Source organism: Bubalus kerabau, chromosome 13 (assembly GCF_029407905.1).
Source record: "Bubalus kerabau isolate K-KA32 ecotype Philippines breed swamp buffalo chromosome 13, PCC_UOA_SB_1v2, whole genome shotgun sequence".
In the NCBI taxonomy this organism is placed as follows: domain Eukaryota; kingdom Metazoa; phylum Chordata; class Mammalia; order Artiodactyla; family Bovidae; genus Bubalus; species Bubalus kerabau.
In genome coordinates, this window is record NC_073636.1 from 71,492,698 (window position 1) to 71,520,017 (window position 27,320).

The 27,320-nt window shown below is 39.9% G+C and overlaps 1 protein-coding gene across 2 annotated transcripts in view; it reads right to left on the reverse strand.

Annotated features, from left to right (window-relative positions):
* PTPRT (protein tyrosine phosphatase receptor type T) overlaps nt 1–27,320 on the reverse strand; it is a 1,142,536-nt gene that overhangs the window by 242,357 nt on the left and 872,859 nt on the right. The gene's annotated exons all lie outside the window — the stretch shown is intronic.

Consider the following 27,320-nt stretch of genomic DNA (forward strand, 5'->3'; position numbering starts at 1 on the left):
CACCTTCAGTGCCCTCTCATTCTACCCGCTTCTGCCTGTGGAAGCCCTTCTCTAAAAGCTGAGCCTATCTTTCATCTCCTCCATGCAGCAGGTCAAGCCCTTCCAAATGTGAATGACTTTCCCCCTACTCAACTCTCCTACCACTGATTAATGGCTGTCTGCCTGGGACAGCAATAATGTGAGCTTGGAGCTGCTGTTTCTCTGGCTGGACAGTGACCTTTAAGACAGTGGCAGTTGTGGCTTAGTTATCTCCGCTTCACTCTCTCTCTGTCCACACGCTGTTCAGCAGATTGCCTGATACCTGTGTGCTGATCAGTGAATACTTGTTCAAGTGGACCAAACTGAACTAAATTGAAAAGAAGCCCAAAACCCAATCTGACGGAAGGTAGAAAACCAATTCAAGAGAAAGTGATTCCTCTAAGCTCCTGTCTAGTGATCGTGCACATTTCCTTCAACTTAGAAGGATATAAGAAGCTGTTAATGTATGAAGAGAGATGCCCAAGCCTTTATTAAAAACTGTAAGCCAAATGTGTAGGCTAGGGAGAGAGGCAAATCATCTCTCCAGGGGTTAGTCGGCAACCCCACTGCCCCTTCCTCTCCACCAGTCTGGTTACTGAGGACTCACTTGTCAATTCAACCAAACTCAGCAGCCAGACTAGAGATGAGGGTGCTGAGGCTGTGAGGCAGAGTGCCCCATGAGTGTCAAACTGCAGCAAGAGTAGAGATCCAGACTCTCCATGCATAGTTCAGCATCCTTTCTTTTTCTCTACCTTCCTTCCTACTCCATAAGCCAACAAAACAAACAGAGGGCCTTGCAAGCATTTTGTGTATCTGTTTTCCTCAGCGGCTGAAGTTGCATAGCTCCATCCCACCCCGCCTCGTCTGAAATTACAAAGGCTAGCAAAGGATATTTTTTGGGGGTTAAACTGTGTTGTCAACATACGGTTTCCATACAATTGGGATTAATGTGCACAGCCAGCAGCTCCCTGAGGCCCACTGTGTCTGCAGCTTGTCCATTCAGAGGCAAATGTGCAATTGCAGCCAGAAAGCTGTAAACTATTTTGTCATATAAATCTTTCTGCCAGGAATCTAGCCTCTCTGAAAGATCTGGGAGCTCTGATTAAGGAGGAGGAAGGGAAGAAACAGTCACGCGAACTGTGCAACCTTCCTTCCCCTGACACACATGCTTTAAAGGACGAGGTCGGGGAAAGAATCAACAGAGTGGGCAATACTTGTGTTTCTGTGCTAACTTCACTCTCATCATCATTCTCTTGAAAACATATTTATTGAAGCTCTTTTCGGCGCGCTGGGGATGATTAAATCACACCTAAATGAGAACACCTCCTGCAATCATATCTCTAGGGTTGCAATAAACTATTCAGGACTGTTTATAAAGAGAAAGGATTTTATTTTTTAAGTAGAAAATCCCAGGGAGTATGAGCAAGAGTACTGGAGTGGGTTGCCATTGCCTTCTCCGATGAGAGAATAACATATTCTTATTCTATGCTCACCTCACAACATTTACTCACGTTTCCCCTCCTGTGACACCTTCTCTATTTCTCTCAAGGAGAAGGTGGACATTGATTACCATAGTTTCTTCATAATTTTTTTAAGGGTCTTACAGGACCTGAAACCTGGGCTGTAGCTTCATCTCAACGCATAATGCCAAGGCTCATCTGCACCTCTTTTCATCTCCTCACATTTAATGTCCATCATTCATCCTCTTTCTAATGTGACTGACAACCCGCACCCCTCTCCTTCCCTGACTTTTCAGACCCAGGCTCACCGGAAACTTCTGTATCTTAGTTTCAGTGTCTTCTGAGACAAGACACCTCTACTCTGGTCCCAGATCCAAGACCCCAGCTCTTAGAGGACAGTTGTCTTAGATGTCTTTAAAAGCAAAACCTGTAGGCACCTCTGCAAGCTTTGGAGAACCATGCCGCTGGACCCTAATGCCTCTTTTGCTGTTCAGACTGATAGGTTAGATGATGACTCATGCTTCTCTGACCACTCACCACTGAGGGCACCAACATCCTTTCAGACCATGACCCCATCACAGACATATCCTGTGATGCCCTTTCTCTACCCGGGGAAGAGGCTTCTAGTCAGAGGCTGAATCCATCCATGGTCAGTTGATTTCTGACAAAAATTCCAAGACAATTTGATGATAGAGGGATAATCTTTTAAGCAAATGACGCTAGGTCAACTGACTATCCACACGCAAGAATCTAAACTTAAATTCACATTAGGCATTTCTCTGTACAGCAGTAATTAACACAACATAATAATCTATACAATAAAAAACCCTGTTCATAAAAAATAAAAATAAAAAAAAAAAAGTTCATGTTATACACAAAAACAGAGAGAACACATCATAACCCTAACTGTCAAAGCTAAAGTTATAAATTCTCTAGGAGAAAACACAGGAGAAAATTTTCATGACCTTGGATTATGGAAAGGGTGTGTGAGTACACCACCAAAAGTATGATCTGCTAATGGAGGGAGGGAAAGATCAATTTGATATCATCAGATTTAAAAAAATTGGTTTCAGAAGGTGCTATTCAACAAATGAAAAGGCAAGCTACACACTGAGAGAACATATTTGTAAACTGTATGTATGATGCTCTCATCCAACATACATAATGATCCATTAATAGTGAATAATAAAAACACAAATTACCCAAATTAAAAGTTGGCAAAATATTTGACTAGACATTTCACTAAAGATAAAATACAAGTAGTTTATAAACTCATGGAAAAGATGGTCAATTTAAAGAGCTGTGACCGAGATGGTGGAGCAGGAAGACCCAGAGCTAAAGCTCCTCCCATGGGTATGCCAAAATTACCACTACTTACAGAGTAGCTATCGATGAAAATGACCTGAAGACTAGCAGAAAATATTTTCCAAAACTGAAGATATAAAAAAGAAACCAAATTTATATGTGGAATCTAGAAAGCAAACCTTCAATATTACAGTAATATCAGAGTAATCCAAGTCTATGCCCCAACCACTAATTCCGAAGAAGCTGAAGTTGAACAGTACTATGAAGACCTACAAGACCTTCTAGAACTAACACCAAAAAAAAAAAGATATCCTTTTTATCATAGGAAACTGAAATGCAAAAGTAGGAAGTCAAGAGATACCTAGATACCTGGAATGACAGGCAAATTTGGCCTTGGAGTACAATATGAAGCAGGGCAAACGTTAACAGAGTTTTCCCAAGAGAAAACACTGGTCATAGCAAACACCCTCTTCCAACAACACAGGAGACAATGACTCTACACATACAGATGGCCAATACCAAAATCAGATTGATTATATTCTTTGCAGCTAAAGATGGAGATGCTCTATACAATCAGCAAAAACAAGACGGGGAGCTGACTGTGGCTCAGATCATTAACTCCTTATTGCAAAATTCAGACCTAAGTTGAAGAAAGTAGGGACAACCACTAGACCATTCAAGTATGACCTAAATCAAATTCCTTATGATTATACAGTGGAAGTGACAAATAGATTCAAGGGATTAGATCTGATAGACCGAGTGCCTGAAGAACTACGGACAGAGATTCGTGACATTGTACAGGAGACAGGGATCAAAACCATCCCCAAGAAAAGAAATGGAAAAACACAAAATCGTTGTCTGGGGAGGACTTACAAATAGCTGAGAAAAAAAAAAGAGAAGTGAAAGGCAAAGGAGAAAAGCAAAAATATACCCATCTGAATGCAGAGTTCCAAAGAATAGCAAGGAGAGATAAGAAAGCCTTCCTCAGTGATCAATGCAAAGAAATAGAGGAAAACAATACAATGGGGAAGACTAGAAATCTCTTCAAGAAAATTAGAGATACCAAGGGAACATTTCAGCAAAGATGGGCACAATAAAGGACAGAAATGGTACGGGCCGAACAGAAGCAGAAGATATTAAGAAGAGATGGCAAGAATACACAGAAGAACTATACAAAAAATATCTTAATGACCCAATAATCATGATGGTGTAATCACTAACCTAGAGCCAGACATCCTGGAATCCGAAGTCAAGTGGGCCTTAGAAAGTTATCACTATGAACAAAGCTAGTGGAGGTGATGGAATCCCATCCACTGGGATTTGAGCTATTTCAAATCCTAAAAGGCGATGCTGTGAAAGTGCTTCACTCAATATGCCAGCCAATTTGGAAAACTTAGCAGTGGCCACAGAGCTGAAAAAGGTCAGTTTTCATTCCAGTCCCAAAGAAAGGCAATGCCAAATTGTGCCCATCTCACACACTAGCAAAGCAATGCCCCAAATTCTCCAAGCTAGGCTTCAACAGTACATGAATTGAGAACTCAGATATTCAAGCTGGATTTAGAAAAGACAGAGGAACCAGAGATCAAATTGCCAACATCCACTGGATCATAGAAAAAGCAAGAGAATTCCAGGAAAACAGCTACTTCTAATTCATGGACTACGCTAATGACTTTGACTGTGTGGATCACAACAAACTGTGGAAAATTCTTCAAGGGATGGGAATACCAGATCACCTTACCTGCCGCCTGAGAAATCTGTATTTCTCAGAAGGTCAAGAAGCAACAGTTAGAACCGGACATCGAACAACAGACTGGTTCAAAATTGGGAAAGGAGTACGTCAAGGCTATATATTGTCACCGTGCTTATTTAACTTATATGCAGAGTACATCATGAGAAATGCCAGACTGGATGAAGCACAAGCTGGAATCAAGATTGCTGGGAGAAATATCAATAACCTCGGATATGCAGATGACTCCACCCTTATGGCAGAAAGTGAAGAGGAACTAAAGAGCTCTTTATGAAAGTGAAAGAGGAGTGTGAAAAAGCTGGCTTAAAACTCAACATTCAGAAAACCAAGATCATGGCATCCAGTCCCATCACTTCATGACAAATAGGTGGGGAAACAATGGTAACAGTGAGAGACTATTTTGGGGGGCTCCAAAATCACTGCAGATGCTGACTGCAGCCATGAAATTAAAAGACACCTGATTCTTGGAAGAAAAGCTATGACAAGCCTAGACAACATACTAAAAAGCAGAGACATTACTTTGCTGACAAAGGTCCGTCTAGTCAAAGCTATGGTTTTTCCAGTAGTCATGTATGGATGTGAGAGTTGGACTATAAAGAAAACTGAGCATTGAAGAATTGATGCTTTTGAACTGCGGTGTTGGAGAAGACTCTTGAGAGTCCCTTGGACTGCAAGGAGATCCAACCAGTCCATTCTGAAGGAAATCAGTCTGAATATTCATTGGAAGGACTGATGCTGAAGCTGAAACTTCAATACTTTGGCCACCTGATGTGAAGAGCTGACTCACTGGAAAAGACCCTGATGCTGGGAAAGACAGAAGGCAGGAGTAGAAGGGGACGACAGAGGATGAGATGGTTGGATGGCATCACTGACTCAATGGACGTGAGTATGAGCAAGTTCTGGGAGTTGGAGATGGTCGAGGAAGCCTGGTGTGCTGCATCTATGGGGTCACAAAGAATAGGGCACAACTGAGAGATTAGTAATACAATCTGAGAAAGTAATACAAACAAATGTAATATATGCAAAACTGAAACAAATTCACACACTAAATTAACTAGTGCTCACCAAAGCAGAGAGGTAAGATGTTGGGGGTGGGGGGGATATTATAGCTATGGGATCAAGAGATACGAACTACTATGTACAAAGTAGATACACAATACAGTTTGTATATTTTATAAATAGATAAACTGTATTTCACAGGGAATTATAGCCATTATCTTGTAATAACTTTTAATGGAGTACAGTCTGTAAAAATACTGACTATGCCGTACACCTAAAACTAATATAATATTGTAACTCAACTATACTTCAATAAAAATAAAAACAATAAAAACAAAGAAACACAAAAGAAAAAACAACAACAATTAACCATAATAGAATGGCTATCAGTAAAAAGGCAGACAATTGCAAGTGTTGACAAAGGTACTGGAAAACTGCAACTTTCATACATTGCTATGTGAAAGTCAAATGGCACAGTCACTCTGGAAAGCAGTTGAGAAGTTCCTTAAAAAGGTAGACACGGAGCTACCATTCACCAAGCTATTCCATTTCTAGATCTCAATCTAAGTGTGTGTATATAAAAACATAAACAAATATTAATAGCACTATTCATAATAGCCAAAAAATTAAAACAATCTAAACAATTAAAGAAATAATATGTGATATATTCATCTAATGAAACATTATTCAACAATAAGAGAAACAATTTACTGATATACTCTACAATATGGCTGAAGGTCAAAACCGTTATGCTAAATGAGAGAAGCCAGACGAAAAGGACTGTATTATATGACTCTATTCATATGAAATGTCAAGAAAATGCAAATTTATAGAGACGTTACTCAGACTAGTATTTGCCTGGGACTGGAGGTGTGAACAGGAATCAACTGCACTTGTGCACTTGGGCACAGGGTATTTTATGGTAGGATAAAAATGTTATTAAGTGAAACTGTGGTGATGGTTGTACAACCCTACAAATTCACTGAAAATCATTGAATTGTACACTTAAAAATGAATGAATTTCATGCTATGAAACTTATACCTCAAAAAAGCTGTTAAAGAAATGAGGGAAATGGACTGAATAATCTTGGATGTCTTTCCACCTTCAAAAGAGTCTGTGCTTTAGCATTCAACTATGCACTCATTTTAATAGAAAAATGTGATGATAAACCTTTGCTGTTATTGTACAAGATGGGCTAAGAAACAAGTATGAGCGTTGTAATCCCCACAGAATCTAGCTTTCCAATTACATTCCCCACATTAAGGTCACTCGGAACTATGAAACTGAAATTTACAAGGACGTGTCTTAGTTAGCCAACCTTTACTTCAAGACTCTGGGAATATGTTTTTGTTCATGATTTGCTTAGTCACAACAGCCATCAGAGAAGAAATGGGGAGAGGAATACATTTTTAGTGTCAGAGTATGTGTGTGTGTGTGCATCCTTCCCTGACTTCTGACATCTGTGTGATCTACTGCCCACTCTGCCTTTCATGTATTTATTCATTTATGCATCAGATATTTATTGCATGACTACAGTGTGGCAGGTCAAAAGTGGAATGCAACATGGCCCCTGGGCACTGGGAGCTCAGGACTGAGATGGGGAGACATATTAACTGCTCAGTACAATTCAGTGAGGGGAGGACAGAAGGAGCAACTTGGTCAGGGAAGGATTCTGAGAATGGGGGTGCTTACAGGATAGTGGTGAGGCTTAAAGGAGATAATGCGTCTGCAGAGTTCTTTCTAAGAGTAAAGTGCTGTTTACAGAAGTTGGCTGGAGCCAACTGAACTGCTGCATGCATTATTATTACAGTGTTATCAAACCAGACCACAAAGATTTGCCTGGTTTTTCATTTGGACTCATCTCCTGTGACTGAATGGCACTTAATAAATTTAACAAAAGTGGATTTTGAGTAAAAATTTAAAGGACTTAATATTGGGTTGGCCAAAAAGTGCATTCAGGTTTTTCTACAAGAGGTAAAGCAAAAACTTAAATGAATTTTTTGGCCAACCCATCATGTTGTGTAAAGGGGCTACAACAATTCAACTGAAGAGTTCACATTAAGTTTTAATTATTATCAAATGAAACCAAAAGAAATCTTAAAATAAGAAACAAGACAGCCTTCTGATGATGGCCAGAGTGACATGCCATATCTTCTCTAATATTTAAAAGTATAACTAGCCTTAACTGAGCATGTACTTACTGGGGTGGAGAAATATTTCACATCAAAATGCAGAAGACCTGGCCCTCACATATTTTCTGTTAATTATCAGTCCTCTCTCATTCACAATATGACACATAAGCAACTACCAGGGTTCTCATGGCAATATATATCCAGAATTTGACCCCTTCCATCACCTCCAAGTTATGACCCTACCAAGCCCCCAGGATCTCCTGACTGGATTACTGCCATAGCTTCCCAACTGGTCTTCCTGTTTCTAATCTGGCCTCCAGCAACCTCAAATAGTGGCTGCAGTGACCCTTTAAAAACATGACCAGGTCATGACACTCCTGTGCTCAAAGGCTCACTCACCTTGAGTGAGTGCTAGTGCCTCAGCCGCATCCAGCACTTTGCAACCCCATGGACTGTAGCCCCCGAGGCTCCTCTATCCATGGAATTCTCCAGGCAAGAATACTGGAGTGGGTAGCCATTCCCTTTCCAAGGGATCTTCCTGACCTAGGAATCAAACCCAGGTCTCCTGCACTGCAGGCAGATTCTTTACCACCTGAGCCACCAGGGAAGCCTTACTTAGAGGAAAAGGCAGTATCTTTATAATGTCTCCAAGGCCCTCTTATGAGGGGTCTTTGCTATTCCTTGAACACCTTTCGGCATGTCCTCATCTCAAGGCCTTCGATTTGTTACCCTTGATGCCTGAAATGCTCTTCCCTCAGATATATGCAACCCTTGGAAGGTTTGCTTCTTCACTTCTGCCAGTGAAATCACATATGATCACCGTATTTAAAACAGCAACCCCGGGGCTTCCCAGATGACCCAGTGGCTAAGACTCTACGCTCCCGGTGCAGGGACCCTGGGTTCTATCCCTGATCTGGGAGCTAGATCCCACATGCCACAACTGAAGCTCTCATGTGCCGCAACTAAGACTTGGCACAAATAAATAAATATAAATAAATAAATACAAAAAATAAAATAGCAACCCCAACCACACTATACCTCATTAAACTTCCCTGCTTAATTTTTCTCAGTATCATTTATCATCATCATGCCTGCTCTCTGTGTGTGTGTAGGCATCTAGGAGGTTAAATCATTTAAAGAAAGGACTATAAGCACTGCAAATGTCAACCTTCCTTGAGTAAAAAGCAACTGGATAGATATGAGGCCAGTTAGCTGATATTTAGATAGATGGCCATGCTTTAGTGACCTTTATTGCACTAAAAAAGCAAGGTTGAGGTTTTAGTGCTAGCTTTACCACTCACTAGCTCTGTCTGACATGCCGAGCAAATCATTTCACCTCTAGGACTTGTATCTAAAATGGGGTAATTCTGGCCAATGCAATAAGACACCAAACAGAAGAGATGCACATTTTAGAGAGGAAAGCAATTTATCATCATTTGCAGATAATATGACTGTGACCTAATATATTGAAGAGAATCAAGTGAAAGACTTTTAAAATTAATAAAAGGATTCAGTAAAGTGGTTTGATAGAAGATAGAGATAAATAAACTGTACACCATGAAAAACAAACTAGAAGACTTAAGGGAAAAAAACCCTTTCAGAAGTCCTTTAAAAAACAGCTATGGGGAGGGAGGAGGGAGGAAGGTTCAGGATGGGGAACACATGTATACCTGTGGCAGATTCATTTTGATATTTGGCAAAATTAATACAATATTGTAAAGTTTAAAAATAAAATAAAATTAAAAAAAAAAACAGCTAAGGATAACACAAATCATGGTTGATTCATGTTGCTATATGACAGAAATCAAGCCAATATTGTAAACCAATCAATCAATTAAAAATAAAACAAAATATTTAAAAAAAAGAAAGAAATATACAGACCTGACAAGAGAAGGGGGAAAAAAAAACAACCTCTACCAAGTGATACAAAAGAATATCTCTAGTCTCCAGCACAGGGCTTGGCAGAGTGGGTGTTAAATTATTGTGCAGAACTAAAGATGAATAAATGGACAGAAATGCTTAAGTCCTGGATGAAAGCACCACATATTGTTAAGAGTCAATTATTGCCCAATTGATATTTTCTTTCTTTGGGAAAAAGTAAATAGTATAAAATATGCGGTCAGTTAGGTGACAATTCGAAGCCTTGAAGATATAGATCACATCAATTTTGACATCTTAATATCAATGGGATTATTTTGGTTTCTTTGTTGAAAATAGGAAATATAGTCAAGAACCCATTTTTAAACAAAGGAATATGAGTGAAAAATCACTACTAGATAATAGCCCATATTATGGGCATATTCAGAGAAGGCAATGGCACCCCACTCCAGTACTCTTGCCTGGAAAATCCCATGGACAGAGGAGCCTGGTGGGCTGCAGTCCATGGGGTCACTAAGAGTTGGACAGGACTGAGTGAATTCACTTTCACTTTTCACTTTCATGCACTGGAGAAGGAAGGAAATGGCAACCCACTCCAGTATTCTTGCCTGGAGAATGCCAGGGATGGCGGAGTCTGGTGGGCTGCTGTCTACGGAGTCGCACAGAGTTGGACACGACTGAAGCAACTTAGCAGCATGGGCATATTTGATAACTATTTAATTATCAAAATAATTAAACGATAGGTACTGGAGTATGATCAAAAGAAAATGGAAGAGGGGTGTGTGTGTGTGTGAATTTTATTTATAGAAACAGAAGCAATGCAAGTCAATGAAGAGAAAATTTTATCAATAAACAGTGTTGGGAAAATTCCATAATTATGAGAAAAAAACCCTCCATATTTAAGGCATCATCATACATGAAACGGAGAAGGCAATGGCACCCCACTCCAGTACTCTTGCCTGGAAAATCCCACAGACGGAGGAGCCTGGTAGGCTGCAGTCCATGGGATCACTGGGTGTCGGGCAGGACTGAGCGACTTCACTTTCACTTTTCACTTTCATGCATTGGAGAAGGAAATGGCAACCCACTCCAGTGTTCTTGCCTGGAGAATCCCAGGGACGGGGGAGCCTGGTGGGCTGCCGTCTATGGGGTCGCATAGAGTCGGACACGACTGAGGCGACTTAGCAGTAGCAGTAGCATACATGAAAAACTACATTATGTTTGAATGGCTCAAAATTTGTTTATTTAAAAATTTCAGGATGGCCATGGCAGTCCAATGCAACGTGTGATTCTTGACTGGATACCAGACTCGCAATTTCCTGAGGGTGAGGACTCTACTGTAGACATGGAGAAGACTGACTTTTTCTGAGGAAACAAACTAGAGCCTTTGAGTGGCCATGATTACTACAGCTAACTGAGCAAGGATTTGAAGAGATCAGAAAAAGAGACACAAAGTAAACCGACAGAACATTCACAACGGGTGAATCTGGGGGAAGGATACAGGGACGCTTACTGTGCCGGGCTTGTAACAGTCTGGAGATTTGAGAAAAATTAATCTTGAGCTGAAAAAAATCTTTTTAAGCCTAACAGAACAATTCACAAAAGAGAAAAGGAAAAAGCTCTGTAAGTGTACATTTGAAATGTCCAACTATATGAATAAAAAAAAAAAACACAGAAATTCTACTTTCAGAAAAATATGATAGAGGAGGAAATAATATTTTATACTTAAGTAATAAATATTTGGGACAGAATATCAAAATGATGGGGCATTCACCAAAATCCAAAAATTCTCTGTACATGAAAAGAAACACACTGTATTACCTCTGTGTGAGATAGAACCAGACATTATTAAACCAAAATTCTAAACAAATAAAAACTTCCAACTGGGGAAAATAAGAACTTTCCTAAGTAACTTTCATATCAAATAGGAAATCAAAACCACAATTTCATACTCTTTAGAACTATTACAATGAGAACAATGATGTTTAATGCTTATGGGATAGGACAAAACCTGTTTTGAGAATCTGAAAAGCCTTTGTTATTAAACAAAAAAGAATGACAATAAATTAATTAAGCATTCCATAAAAAGAAATTTAGAATAAACAACACTGGAGCCAGATGGCTTTTCCAAAGATTTCTTTCAATCTTTCAACAACTGATAATTCCCATGTTATATAAGCAATTACATAAGACAGAAAAAGAAGGGGAACATCTCAAATTGTTGCAAATTATTCCTCTAATATGCTATTAAATTCGTTTCCCCATAAGCAGATAATTTACTTCAGGTACACAAGACAGATTAGTAATAAAAAAATTCAGGAAAATAACATATAAATAAAGCCAAACAGAAAACCAAAATGATCACATGGATAGATGGCAAAAAGGCATTTGATAAAGTTTAACATCCCTTTCTGATTTAAACAGGCACAAAGGCAACAGGTGAAACAGAGATATTTTTATTATGATGTTTAAAAATATCTGCTTCAAACCTACCACTAACATCACACAAAGGGAAAATTTACTGGGGGGTAAGTCTTGGAGGTTGCAATAACACAGACAGGTCAACTATTGGCATCATTTGGGAACAATGCCCCCAATGCAACACAACATAAAACCAAAAAAAGAGCTATTACAACTGGGAAAGGAGGACATAAAATTATTTACAGATGATGTGATTATTAGACTGGTGAACCAGATACTAAAATTTAATTGAAGAAACTCACAAGAGGTTTCAGCAAACAAAATGGATATTACATGTACACACACATACACAAGGTTCCCCTAAATATCAGAAAAACCCAGTTAGCAAACATAATGGTGGAAAGATAGCAGAACATACCACAATTTTAACAAAGTAGCTCCAGATGTCATCTACATGGAGGAATGATGCAGATTTCCTGAGAAACAGTGAAGACTGGGAGGGGAAAGAGGCCTGCCCTCTTTCAGTGTGGAAAAGCTCATGCTCATGTAACCATTTCAGATTAAGTAATAAGAGTTTTGAATCAATTAAAATTAAATTCTATTGGGGATTATTTAGGGAACAAAGTGACAAAATTATTTTAAACTTCACAGAGGAACAGAAGAGAGTAAAAATAGGTAAGAACAGTTGGAACAACAAGGATCATTAGGAGGACCAGATATTAAAATGTCTTGTAAAACTGTAACTTAAATGAGTGGTACAGATGCAGTGATCAACAGAGAGACACCTAATAGAGCAGTGAAGGCAAGCCAAGAATATAGTGCATGAGTGCTAACGTGCTTCAGCTGTGTCCACCTCTTTGCACCCTCATGGACTGTAGCCTGCCAGGCTCCTCTGTCCATGGGATTCTCCAGGCAAGAATACTGGAATGGGTTGCCATGCCCTCCTCTAGGGGATCTTCCCAACCCAGGGATTGAGCCCGCATATCTTGTCTCCTGCATTGGCAGGCGGGTTCTTTACCACCAATGTCACCTGGGAAGCCCAAGAATATAGTGAGATATCCACAAACACACAAACACACCCAGGCAGAATCACAAGTCAGCAGAACAGTAAGAAGTATTCAAGAAATGTGGGGCGAATCTTCTAATAATTTGGAGAAATAAAATAATATGTACCTAATAAACATCATTATTATGTTAAAATGATGTTATTATGTTAAAATGATAAGTTATTATGATATGAGGTAAAAGTAGAATGCAACTTTGTAAGGGAGGCTCAAATCTATGTTCCACATAATTTGGTAAAGAAATATGAAAAAAATTCACCCCAAATATTAATGTTTTATGATGGATCACAATGACGTTTTCCTTTAATTTTTTCCATATACTTTCTATAAGGTTACATTATTTTTGTGACAAATCTAAATTAAACTTTATGGTAAATAAAATGGTAGGGCTTCCCTGGTAGTCCAGTGGTTAAGAATCTGCCTGCCAACGCAGGGGACAGGGGTTGCACCTCTGGTTTGGGAAGACCCCATATGCTGCAAGGCACCTGAGCCCATGTACAACTATTGAGTCCACACTCTAGAGCCCACGGGCCACAACTGCTGAGCCCATGGCCACAACTACCAAAGCCCATGCACCCTAAAGCCTGCACTCACAATAAGAAAAGGCATCACAATAAGAAGCCTATGTAACACAACTATAGAGTAGCCCCTCCTCTCTGCAACCAGAGAAGGCCCATGCCCAGCAGCAAAGCCCCAGCGTAACCAAAAATAAAATAAATAAATAAAATGATAAAGTTATACTTATATTCACTACCTCACTACTGTGATGAGGATCAAAGATAATTAAGAACATGAAATAACTCTGAAAATAATTGTTTAATAGATTACCACTAGTTGCAGCATATTTTTTTTTACCACTGGGGAAAAAAATAAAGCTTTATTCCTCTAAAAAACAAAACAAAAAGCCACAGAAAAGAAGCTAATAATTACTGATGTATACTATGAATTGGGCAAAAATCCTCTTTATTCTCTTTAGTGCTCATAGCAATTCTAAGGCATGAAATTGTTTAACGGAATTAATTAATTCATGAATTGTTAAACAATTCATGAAATTGTTTAATGAAATTGTACCATATTTTTAATTGACAAATGGATTTCTTCACATGGGTGACATGGCATGATCTATGCCTAATACACTTCTACCTTGCTGAGGAATGTGACTTTTGAATTTTTAATAAACATGCTCCACCCCTACCTAACTTCAGAAGTGTTATTTTCCAGGTTCATGTTGAAAAGTATCATTTTAATCAATCAAATATACAGTAATATATAAAGAAAAACTTACAATCACCACTGACCAATGAGCTTTAATAGCTAATACTAATGGCTCATTTAAATGAAAACTTTAAGCAGACTTAACTAATAAACAGTGTTTAGACAAACGACTGCTAGGAGAAGCAGAATGCTATAAGGTCTTGTTATTTATTGGCCCAGGAGCAAGTGGCGTCCTCATCACCTAGGAATGTGCTAGCACTGCAGAATCTCAGGCAGCAAGCAGGATCAGCTTTCCTGGTGGTTCAGCTGGTAAAGAATCTGACTGCAATGCAGGAGTCCCAGGTTTGATCATGGGTTTGGAAGAACCCCCTGGAAAACGGACTTCAGTTTCCTTGCCTGGGAAATCCCAAGGACAGAGGAGTCTGGTGGGTTACAGTCCATGGGACTGCATGGAGTTGGACATGACCAAGCAACTAAGCATGTATGCCAGAGCTACTGAACCAGAATTCTCATTTTAAAAAATTTAGGTTACTATATTTACATACTAAATTTTGAAAAATCCATAAAGTGAAATAAAACACTTTGGGGAACTGAAAAATCTTCCATTTTTATTTTGTTCTGTTTTTTTAATAAACATTCTGAAGCTTTTTATTTCCTCGCTGGAAAGTCAGGCTGTTTTCCTCACCCCAGGCTTCGCAATACTTTCTTCTTCCTCAGATGTCCTGGGAAGCAACCCCTTTACCCTCCTGCCAAGTTCTCAGCTGAAATGTCATTGTTGTTTTCCAGAGTTGCTTTATGTTGTGAAAGGAGTAAAGGAAAAAAAAATTAAGTTGAACAAGGCTAGCTTCCACAGGGTCGGTCTCCAAACTTCACAACTAAAACCCACAGTGATGCTTTCACAGAGGAAGATGCAACAGAGGCTGTTTTTAAAAGAGTAATCAATAGGGTGCCTTGGATGTCTCTACTTGCAATAAAGACATTTGCTTAAGGAAAAGAAACTGACAAGAATCCTCTAAGCACTTTTTTTTATAAGACCATCTGAAATCAATTGTTCTCAAAGAAGCCCTTCTAAGCTCTAAAAAGGTAAATAGAATGATTATTAATTAGCCATTAAGTTTATCATAATAACTGGCATAGGATAGGGGATAGGGCAAATAAATGCTAGAGGAGAATTATAATACCAATTAAAGGCTTTTTCCTATAAGAAAATGTAACCTATTTATGAGGCTATTTGCAGGAATACAGTGAGCTGAAAATCACCTATGTGCAGAGAACTGTAGGGGCCAGGTCTCCATCTAACAACAGAACCACCTGTGAATTCCAGAGTCCTACTAAGAATTTTTCAGTGTAGGACTTGGAAATATGAACTTTGCACAAACTTGCAAGATATTCTTACATACAACACATTTCAGAGACCCTACTGTGGAAGCCTAGCCCTGAATTTGTGATGTGAGGTAAAGAGATCCTTATATACAATATTATCACCTAATTCCACGGTTTTCAAAGTATGGTCTGTGAATCTACTATTATCTTTTTAAAATTATATGTTTAAAATGTATCTTTAATTTCTAATAGAGCATGTTAATATTAATAAAGCCCAAATGAACAAAAGCTTAAGTCCCTAAGATCCTTTCAGTGATGTGGCAATATCAAAATGATTTGAACAGTATATGATTTTATTTGCTTTTTCTACGCTGCTGATATTTGCAAATGCAATAGTGGGTGCCTTCACGTGAATCAAGGCCGTGGCACCCAACTGCCTTGTCGTTGTGTTCTTCACCAACAAATAAAAATTTGCTCTAAAAAAACAAAAATGCCAGTTTTAACTAAAAATGTCCTGGATCAAGCAGGAAAAATGTTCAAGGCTTGAGTACATGGCTTTTTAATATTCTTGTGACACAACAGGAAGTAAGCCTAAATCATGTCATCTGTTTACTGAAGTGCAATGGCTTCGTAAGGAAAACTCATTTCTGTGACTGTTTGAGTTACGTGCTAAACTAGCCATATTTTAAATGAAGCACCTTTTTTGGTTGTTGTTTCTTGAAAGAATGACTAAAAAATTACGGTTTTTCACATTTGGATATTTGATAAATATCTTCTCCAAAATAAATGAAGTTTGTGTGTCATTTTAAGGGAAACCGATGGTATTTGTTTATAACTGAGCTGTAGCTGAAAATAATAATTTGGAAAACTTGTTATCTGTCCCTGTGAATTTAGCAGGTTCCCAATACTTAAAAACTTTACTGATGAGATTTGGTGGTGATATTAGCAAATAAAATGCTTTGATATTATATAATGAAGTGTGTCAACATTTAGAAGATATAATTTAGAAGATATAATTCAGTGAATTTTTTTAGCTGACCAATGCATAAAATTACAAAATAAGGACTAAATATCAAGAATAAAGTCAAAGATAAAATATCCATTCAATAGGAAACATAAATTGATACATAATTGATATGAGAATCTAGTTATCTTCTATAAGCCAGTCTTAAAAGTATAAAATCTACTCATTGTCTACAAGTTGGTCTTAAAAATACTAAAAAATACTGGCAAAAATGTGAAAAAATGCACTTCTTCTCCCTAATTTGTTTTAAAATATGGATACATTGTTTATATTAATATGTAATGAGTTTACTACTATTTTAAAAATTATGATATGTTTAAAATGTAACTTTAATTTCTAATACAGCACAATGATATCAATAGACAAATCCAAAAAGCTCTTAGGGATCTTAATTTTTTAATAATGTAAAGGGATCTTGAAGCTAAAAAGATTGAGAATCTCTGATCTAATCATGCATTATAAAAAAATTAAAAATAGAAGTGCTATCAAGATCCTCAAGGGTTTCTCAATCTTGGCAGTATTAGAATTTTAGCTAGATGACCTTTGTTGTAGGGGCTGTCCTGCACACGGTAGGATATTTAGCATCTGAGGCTCTCTTCACTTACTAAATAGATGCCAGTAGCAGACCCCAGTTCCAAGCTGTAACAGCCAAAGGTATCTCCAGACGTTGGCTCTGGGGCAATACTAACTCTGGTTGAGAACCACTATCACTTCTGTAGGTAAATGGGAAAAGAATGTTAAGAAGTTAACTCATGAAAAAGAAATGTAAACAGTATAAAACATGCGAAAAATTCTGCCTTGCCAGAATACTAAAAATTCAAATAAAAATGATAATATGTCCCCATTTAAAACTCACTGAATTATAAAAGTAAACATAATTATAATATGGCATCTTGGTGACGTTATGGTAGAACTGGTAGGATTATATACTTCCAGAAGCACTATAAATTGATTCACCAAATTGGGGAAATAATTTGGCAATGGCTTTCAAGATTTATAAACACTTTTATGACCTGGAAGTAGAAAGAGTATAGATTCTAAAAATCTGCATCAGATTTGAATTTTGGCTCTGAATCTTACCAGTTGTATGACCTCCCTTTAAATATTTAAATAATATTGGAAATCCAAAGACAGTGATAATGTTCCATAAATGACTACTGTGAGAACTGGATTAGATAATAATGTAAGTGATTTAATGCACTCCGTTTACCTCCTCTCTCTCCTAAGAGCCCACTAACATGACAGTAAAAGACGAAAAAGCATATAAATCCACAAGGAACTAAAGAACAGGAGAGGGGCTATTAGTGGATGAGAGTTTTCACAAAAATTCTGGAAGACTAATACAGGTCAGAAGAGAAGTATCTGTTGTGGCAGGATATGGAAAGTCAAATTATACACAGATGTGAACAAAAATGGAGGTGATTTGTCCAGTGGATCTCAAGTGAGATTCCAGTTTCACAGCAACAAAACAGGGAGGGTGTGAAAATGAAATGTGGGGCTGAAAACAAGGGTGTTGATCAAGAGTCTATGCCTGAAACCATCAAACCCTGGAACATGGGCCTCTATATATCTAACTCCTACCCCTCTGGAAGGAGACAGGAGGCTTCAGCTCTGGAGAGTTTGAAAGTCTTCGCTCCCCAAAACATCACTTCCATTCAACTTCTACAACACCTTACTTTTAAACATGGATTACCAAGACTCATCAACTAGGTGAGAAATGTCCCAACGTGAATGAGAGTAGTCAATTCAAATCAGGAAAAAATGACTCCAGAGGAAACAGAGATAACGTAGGAGTCAACAAAACCTTTATTACTCTCCAAATCAAAACATCATCCTCAGAAAAGAAATGATTGCTTCCATAAGCAAGAATTGCTGCTATGAGGGGGAAAAAAAAATCAGACAACAGTAAATAGCTCTTCAAAGGAAAAATCATGATTGCTGAAATTTTAAACAAGTGCTAAACAAGGCTGGCATATAACAACATGACCACCACCACCACCACCACCACCAAAACAACAAAATCAAAGAAAAAAGAGTAATAATAAATCTGAAATGGTAGAGCTCTGTAAAAGAAAATGTATTAATAGAATAATAAAGCTATTGCTTGTGCAAAATAGAATACTAGTACCTTCTATAATGAATTTTTTTTTAATTGTACAAAATAGGAAGAGTGATGAGAGGTAGTATAGCATAATGGTTAAGAGTCAGGCTTTGGAGTCAGAGGTCATGTTCAAATCCCAAATTAGCAACTTCCTAGCTGGATGACCTTGGAAAGTGACTTAATCTTTCAGTGCTTCAGTTTCCCATCTTAAAACAGGGATACTATATGTTGTTACCTCATAGAGTTCTGATGAGAATTAACTGAATTGATCTAGGTAAAGGACTTAAAATAGTGTCGAGTACATAGTAAGCTTGTAGTTAATTATATAATACTATAATAAAAATTGTATATCACTTGGCACTGAAGTCTGCTTTTAGAATGATAAAATTAGCTACTGTGTATTTATTTAACTAAAACCAGGAGTCTAACTACATTGAGAAGCTGGATGATTCAAGACAGCCAAATTCTCTTCTATAATAGTGGGAAGTAAATAGATAATGTCTGTAATCAATAACTTTAGAATAGCACATTATGTAGTGACATTGCCAATTCCCAGAAGAAATAGCAAAGAATTAAAATGCAGTTGCCTATGGGGCATACGACTAGGGGGTTGAAAAATGTGGAGCAGAGAATGGTTTGATTATTTGATTTCCCAGCTATGTGTGCTTGTTACTTTGAGGTTTTTTAATTAAAGAATGAAAAAGGTTAATATATATGAATTGGCTGTCAGTGCCTGGCATATAAGTGTAGGCACTCAATACATTTTAGTTCCATTTTATTTATTTCAGTAATTCCACTTCTGGGTTTTGTTTTTTTTTTCCTATTTAAAGATACAATACCAAAAGAAAAGCACAAATAAATATATTTATTGCTGGGTTATTTATAACAACAAATAACTAAAAATGACCCAAATTTTCAACTGTATGGGAATGGTTAAGAATTGTGCAAAAACCTGATAGAGTGTTATAAACCAGGAACATAAGTTTATTGTTTCAGATGGCTGTGGATTGGTTAAAACCTCTGACAATGCAAATGCACACACACACACACACACACACACACACACACAGAATAGGTCTCTGACCTATTTTGTTTAGACTAGAAAACAGAAACCTGAGAAAACCAATATGTCTGGACAGAGGAGATGGAGATAGAGTGCATCTTACTCATCGGGTCCCCAAAGTAACTAATAGGGGGCTCACAGCTGTTTGGGTCATTATGCAAGGAGAGTTCCTGCCAGAATTCAAGGAGTATCTTTTTGAGCTGTGGCCTTTTATACTTAGAATTCACATCACTATTCAGGAAGAATGCATCCTAACAATCTATGCCATTAATAGCAATTTTTACAAATATTGACTTGACCAAAAACTTTTATTGGGGGTTTTCTGTAACATTTTATGGAAAAACTCAAGCTAACCTTCTGGCCAACCCAATACTTAGGAGCCCCTTCCTTGTCTTGTTACAGTCAGACTCAACGTTAGCAAAGTTGTGGCTCACCTAGAAGCCATTCTCAGCAGCGGTTCAGCCTCCAGCTCTATAGTGCTTAGAAAACGCACCAATCAGTAAAGATATGAATGGAAACTATGTCACAACAATGAAAGAAATGGCCAGCATGATGCATCCGAGTCTCCATCAGAGCTTACAGGCAAGGCCTCCAGCTCTCAAAGATAATATGAGCTGGACAAGCCAACTTCTCTGGATCTCAATGTTCTCACCTGTGAAAGAAGGAGCATTTTTTTCCTACTCCAGTGTGATGTTAAGAATATAGAATGAAATGATGCTTGGGAAGCCACCAATCACAGCTTCTGATCCAGAGAAGGAGCCCAAGAAAGCTCAGCTGGATGTGACTTGGGCTATCTGGGACCCATTCAGAATTGTGCTCCCCAGACTCTAGCATGAATCAGAATCTTCTGGAGGTCTCGTTAAAACACAGCCATCTGTGCTCCATCCACAGAGCTCCTGACTCAATAGATTGGGGGCAGGGCCTAGTATTTGCATTTCTAACAAATTCCCAGATATTACCATTGGTCCGGACCAAATTTTAAGAATCACTGTCTTGCAGGCACAAAAATTACTAAAACTAACTAGGATGAAAGTTGAGACTCTGGAAAGAGAAAAGCAGGTGGAAAAATTTTTCTAGGGGCTCCTCATCAGTCCTTGGTCCCAATGTCCACAAGGCGCACCTTGGTTTATGGCCTTCACTAGTTCTACGTCCTTCCCAAGCTCCCTTTCAATCCTCTCCGCCTGAACCAAGCCTCCTTTGTCAACTTTCTGAACTGAAAAATCAACCTTATCCCATCTGTCTGCAGCCTACATGCTGATGCAAGAGGCTACCTGTTTAGGTTCCAAGAAATTACACATTCGTTATGGAGGAAATTAACACCTCAAAGCAAACTATAATTAGGAATTCTTCAATTCAGTTTATGCTTTTTCAATTAGGCACTCTATAATTTTAATCATGGGAGCATTAACATGTTTCTGTAATTTATATACCTGTGGTATAATTAAGCCTGGGAAACACATGGCTCTAAACCTGAATCAAAGTGATTGTTTCCCTTCACACTTGTGGGATTACAGGTCCCTGATGGAGAGATGGTGGCAGTTTCAAAGGAGCCATTTGCGAGTGGCAGAGGCCACTGAGAGAGCTCCTGGCTTTGGAAATGTGAAGGCTGCTGTAGACCATGTGATGCCTTTCAAACATCTGGCTCATGTGTGGACATCTGCATCCCAAAGCTTCCACTCCTATTGTGACTTTCAAAACAGTTCCCCCACTGGAAACTGCATTGGACAACTATTCTTGGAAACTAATTTCAATTAAGCAGGAACAGGGTGTCCTGGCAGGGGAGACGTTATCTGAGAGTCGTGGGAAGCAGATGGCTTTGAATTGAAGAAACTGAATAGGCTGAAACTTAGCCTGGATGGGGACCAAACTCTTTTTTTTTTTCCCCCCTCTGATTCCTCTTCCCTCTTTCCCTAATTCTGCTCCTCTCTCATAACTGCAGCTCTGCCTTTTAGCTACAAAGCGGGGCCTGAATCCTACGTGCAAGGTAGTTCTCCTGGGATTCTGAGCAGTTCTGCAAATTCAAGGAATTCAGAAGCACACTGAAAAGTTTTTGTGCTTATTCAGACTGAACCTCTGAACTTTCTGAAGGTTAAAAACCTTCATTTTTTTTCCTCTTCTTCTTGCTCTCCCCACAATAGCAAATTCAGATTTGCTGACTGCAATAAAAGGAAAAAGAACATAATCAAAACTGGCCCGGGGGGACAATGCATACAGATTCCAACCCAGCTGAGGGACGCGTCCGTATTGCTGCAGCATTTTGGCACTCAATATATTTTGTCTGATCTGAGAAAATATGGAACTTTTTATAGAGTGAAAGTTGGAAATGGATTTGTTTCTCCCAGGCTGCTCTAGCCTTCTGAGAAAGAATACAGATTTGTTCTGATACTGATGCTCAGTCTTACCCAACAACCATTTTCTACCTAAGCCCCAATATCTGTACAGAAGTGATATATTCAGATATGCTATCAGCATGCAACAACACAACATGTATTTCAGACACCAGTCATTGTCATCATCATAAGAAAACAGGGGTGTGTTTTGAGCCCCCGGTGGACAGAGATTGAGAAGTAAGCCGGCAGAAATCCTAGTTCAGCTCTTATAAGCGAAAACTGATTATCTTCATGCTGAAATATACACCAAAAAGGACATAAGAGTTCCAAAAGCGGTAAAACCCACAGGGGCAACTCTATAGTAAAATGCAAAATAACTGTTTCTCTGTATTATCACATTGAACAAATACTGGTACCAGAGAAGAAAGTATTTGGTTTCCTGTACAGTCCCTTTTCTCCATACCTGGGGCTACGCTAAACCGATGGTACTCAAGTTGTGGTTCACGACCAGCGGAATCATCATCACTGGGGAGCTTGTTCAAAACACTGATTCTCGGGTCTAATTTCATTACCACTAGGGATGGGCAAGGATCTTCATATTTACCAGCTCTCCAGGTGAGTCTTCTAGTCAATAAAGTTTGAAAACTGGGCTTAAACCATTCCCCAAACTTTATTCCCAGGCCAGAGTGATGCAGTGGAATTTGGGAAGTCCAGTTTAGTAGATCAGGGTCGTAGCAGCAAGGAAGCCCAGTCAAAGGTCCCCTCTGGCTTTCGGGGAGACATATTTTCTGCCTTCTAAGCCCCCATTATATTTTGTATTTCTTATGACAGGATTCCTGGCCTTTACCAATGGTCTCAAATGCCTACATTAATATAATAGCCTGTCTGAAACCAAATATGGGCCCTGACCTATTTTTACCAGCCCTCCCAGAGTCTACAGCAATGCAGTCAAAGAGAATTTTCTGTGATAATGGAAATGCTGTTCAATACGGTAACTGCTAGCCACATCTGGCTACTGAGGACTTGAAATGTGGATAGTGCAACTAACGAACTGAAGTTTTAATTTACTTCAAACTAATTTAAATTTCAATAGCCTCATGGAGCTTTGGCTATGGTGCTGGGCTGTGTAGGTCTGAACCCTGGCCCTTGATTCCTCCTTGTCCTACTGCTACTCCCTGCTCTGGCCAAGAATATTTACTTAATACATTTATAACCTTTATAAATTGCTTAGTGAGCCTACACCCAAGTGGAAATGCACTGAACAGAAAACCCTCAGCAGCCAGGCAAGGAAAGGATGGGCTGCACTGTGAAAGGGGATAAGTACAAATTTCTTCTACCTCATGGTGGAGACTCTAACCTTTAAATAGTTCCAGTCCTACTAAAAAGCCAGGGCTTTCAGGATCACCCCTCTTACTGCTGCCAAGAGGAGGCAACTCTGAGCAGCTGCAGGCAGCAGGAGCAAGTACTGAGCAGAAAGCTTTGTGGATGAGAGAAAACCTCCCTGGATTCTAACATGGCACAGGTCCATGCACTAGCTCAGAAGAGCATCAGGAGACGGGACTATAGAGATGCACCTGATGGAGGCTGACTTGAAAGTCTGACCTTTGGGTGACTGCAGGTAGAGAAACTGAGAGCCATCACTCATCAGCTGCGCAAGATCTGAGACAAAGCAGTGGTACCAACTGTCACAGGGACCAGGACAGTGAGAAGTGAAGGTCAGCAGAAAACAGGCTGGAGAACAAGTGAGACCCAGGAGAAGGCAGCATGCAGAGTCACTCCTGGAAGGGTCTCACCAGTTCCCCTGGGTGGGAGGTTTAGTGTCAGAAGAACTATATCTACTTAGATAGCTGTGCCCTCCATAGCCTGATCTCTTTGTTCTTGAAAATACTTGGCTTCACCTTGAATCCATTACCATCTATCTAATGTGACTGCCAACAGTCAGACTCAAAGCCACTTCATCCCACAGCAGGGTTCCATTATTGAAACTTCGATTATCTTATTCTCTAAGTATCAATTCTTTAAAAAAATTTTTTATTGGACTATAGTTGATTTACTATGTTGTGTTAGTTTCAGGGGTACAGCAAGGTGAAACTGTTGTTGTTCAGTCATACCTGACTCTTTGAGACCCCATGGACTGCAGCACACCAGGTGTCCCTGTCCTTCACCATCTCCTGGAGCTTGCGCAAACTCATGTCCATTGAGTCAGTGATGAATCTGTTATATATATCCATATATCCACTCTTTTTTAGAACCTTTTCCCATCTAGGCCATTATAGAGTATTGAGTAGAGTTTTCCCATGCTACACAGTAGGTCCTTATTAGTTACCTATTTTACATATAGTAGTGTGTATATGTCCATCTAAATATCACTTCTTGTCTTTCCAGCCTCTCCCAGCTTTGGACCCTTGGCACAGATTCTCAATAGTACTGAGGTCATCTGGCATTCAGTACTTTCATCATTGGCACAGCTACCTGCATAGGCATTTTTAATCAAGCCTGGACCATATGGTCCATTTTTAAGCACTTTTGTTGATATCATCATCTTCCTTTTCCCATGGTCCTGGGTCAAGCTATGTGTCTTTCTTCTTTTTCTACCGTAAAAACTGACTGGATCTCTTAGAGCAGGGGTCCCCAACCCCCAGGATCTACTGTCTGATGATCTGAAGTGGACCTGATAAACCAATAACGGATATAAAGTGTACAGTAAGTGTAATGCACATGACATTCACATCATCCCCAAACCATCCCACCTTACTGGTCCATGGAAAAACTGTCTTCCGTGAAGCTGGTTCCTGGTGCCAAAATGACTGGAAACCGCTGTGACTTAGACAAAATCAAATCATAAAATGTCAATCGTCTCTTTTCTTCAAATGAGTCTTCCTTTGGCTTTCATGTTTTAACTCTGCTCTGACTTTTCTTCTGCGTGTTTGACCAGTCCTTCTCCATCTCCAGGGTGGTACCTGGATAGAGTTTCACAGAGTTCTGTCTTGTTCCTCATTTCTTACAGTCTACAATCCCCCTAGATAAGCTCTCCACTCCTCCCATGCTTTAAATATCACCTGGATGTTAATGATTCCCAAATCCAAGCCCCCTGCTCCAAGGCCTCTCCAGCACTCCAGTTCTGGGGGAATTTAGATAGTGCCTGTGGTAGGAGGTGAACATGACAACCACACTCTCCTTTCCCTCACGCCAGTAACAGTCTCTGCTTCCATCTCTCCAGATGGCATACGGTCCAAAATAGAACACTCCTTCGTGCTTCATGTTCCAGCAACTGCTCCTGCTCCATTTAAAATATTCCTCCTGAAACACCTGTCTTTCCTCTTTGGTTTGAGCCTAAGGAAACTGATCCAGAACCCTGTAACACCAGAGCCAATTCATTCTTGGTAAGCTGGGCCGTTCGGGGGTTGGGGGGTGGGTAGGGGGAGCTGGGCAGGGGAGGAGCTGATCAAAGAAGAGCTGCGATGCAATCAGGATGCGCTAAGGTGAATGCAAACTCAACTCAGCTATTCGAGTCGCACCTTTTTGTCCCTTTTGTTTTCCTGGATGACTGTTCTGAGTGCAGCTCTGGGTTACACTCGGAGCCTCCTTGGCGGTTTCACTAATAGTTGTTACGAGTCTCTTTAATCGCAGTTCCATGTTCCATTAGCCGTCATATTCAGAGTGTGGGGCAGCCCCATCAGAAATAACTCTGCAGCAGCATTTATCCCCTTTTTCCTTATTTCTGGTCATTGCTTCTTGTATGTGGCTCCTGCTCTTTCCCAATCTGGTGTGATGAAATCCCAGCAGGCTGTGAGACTTGACAACAAGTGGTATTATGTGCAGGACTCAATCTCACAGCTTTGCGAGGAATGCTTCTTTCCCATCCCCCCACATTGTACGTAGGACTCCTCATCTCCAGGCCCTGGTGGAGGCGGCCCAGAGAGCAGGGAACTCAGTGAACCAAATGATGTTTAGAGAAAGAGCTTCTAAATGTAACTGTGGTTTCTCATCTCTACCAACGTGGACAGGGACTCGTGAACTCCTCAGGCTGCCCCATGTTAATAAATCCTCCAAATTTTCATTTCCCCTCCCTAATAGGATGCCATCGCATGCTGGTGTCTGAGAATCAGATGGTAATGATGCCAGTGTTGCTCGCTGCAGCTCCACAGACTGGCAAAACCCTCCTGTGGTTGCGTCACGTGATCCCACTCTGGGCTTCACAGTTATTAAAGGAATCCTAGAGGAAATTTGGCAGTTGTTTCCTTTACTTCTCAATAAGTCTTCTTCTTTAAAAGCTGGCTGGAACTCCTGTTCGCCCTGTAGCTCATCAGTGTGTATTTCTGAATCTCTAGTTTTAAGGAGCTGTACCTGTCAAAGGCAGCTGGATTATGGGTTTTCATCACGCAGTGAAGAGAGCCTGCAATGACCTTAGAAGCCGCTGGCCACATGACACTGGCTCCCAGTATTCAGTGTGCCCTACTTCTGACCCTCCAAGCTACAGCCCTGCCCTTGGGCACTACGCCTCAAGTAGCCCAGGAAAGTGAGCCGCAAGTCCCAGTGACCTTGGAGGAGGTCCCCCAGAGGTCCCCAATTGGTCCAGACCCCTCCAAGGTTGCCTGGACCATGCCTCAGGTCCCAGCCTGTCCTTGCCCAAGTGGTTTCTGACTCCCCCATTCAGGTCCCTCACAGACCTTTCCCTCCCTCTTTGTTCCTCATCTCAGAGAATGGCACCATGATCCATCCATTTAACCAATCCAGAAACCTGGGAGCCATCCTGGACAGCGTCTTTTTCTTCATACCTGTCCCCTGCCCCAGAGAGAAGTCATTGCCGAGGCTCACCCATTCTACCTCCTCAACAACTGTATCTCCATCACCTTCATTTTTTATTGTTTTGGCTGCACTGGGTCTTTCTAGTTGCACTGTATGGGCTTCTCATTGAGGTGGCTTCTCTTGTTACCGAGCTCCAAGGAGCACAGAACTTCAGAAGTTGTAGCATGAGGCATCAATAACATTAAATCACTTGCATTCCTGAGCTGAACCTGCTTGCTCTGGCTAAACCAGATCCATGGGACTCTGGAGAAGAACTGTGGTAAAAGGATGTCAACAAAGGGTGGGTGTTGATGCTGGAGATGGGATCCTATAACTCTGCGTGGAACTACCCAGCTCAGTCGGCTGAAATCAGAGGAGGGAGGGTGGGGTGACATGGACCCTGTAAGACTCAGCTACAGCTGATAACAGTCTGTTGAGAGTGTCAGTGGCA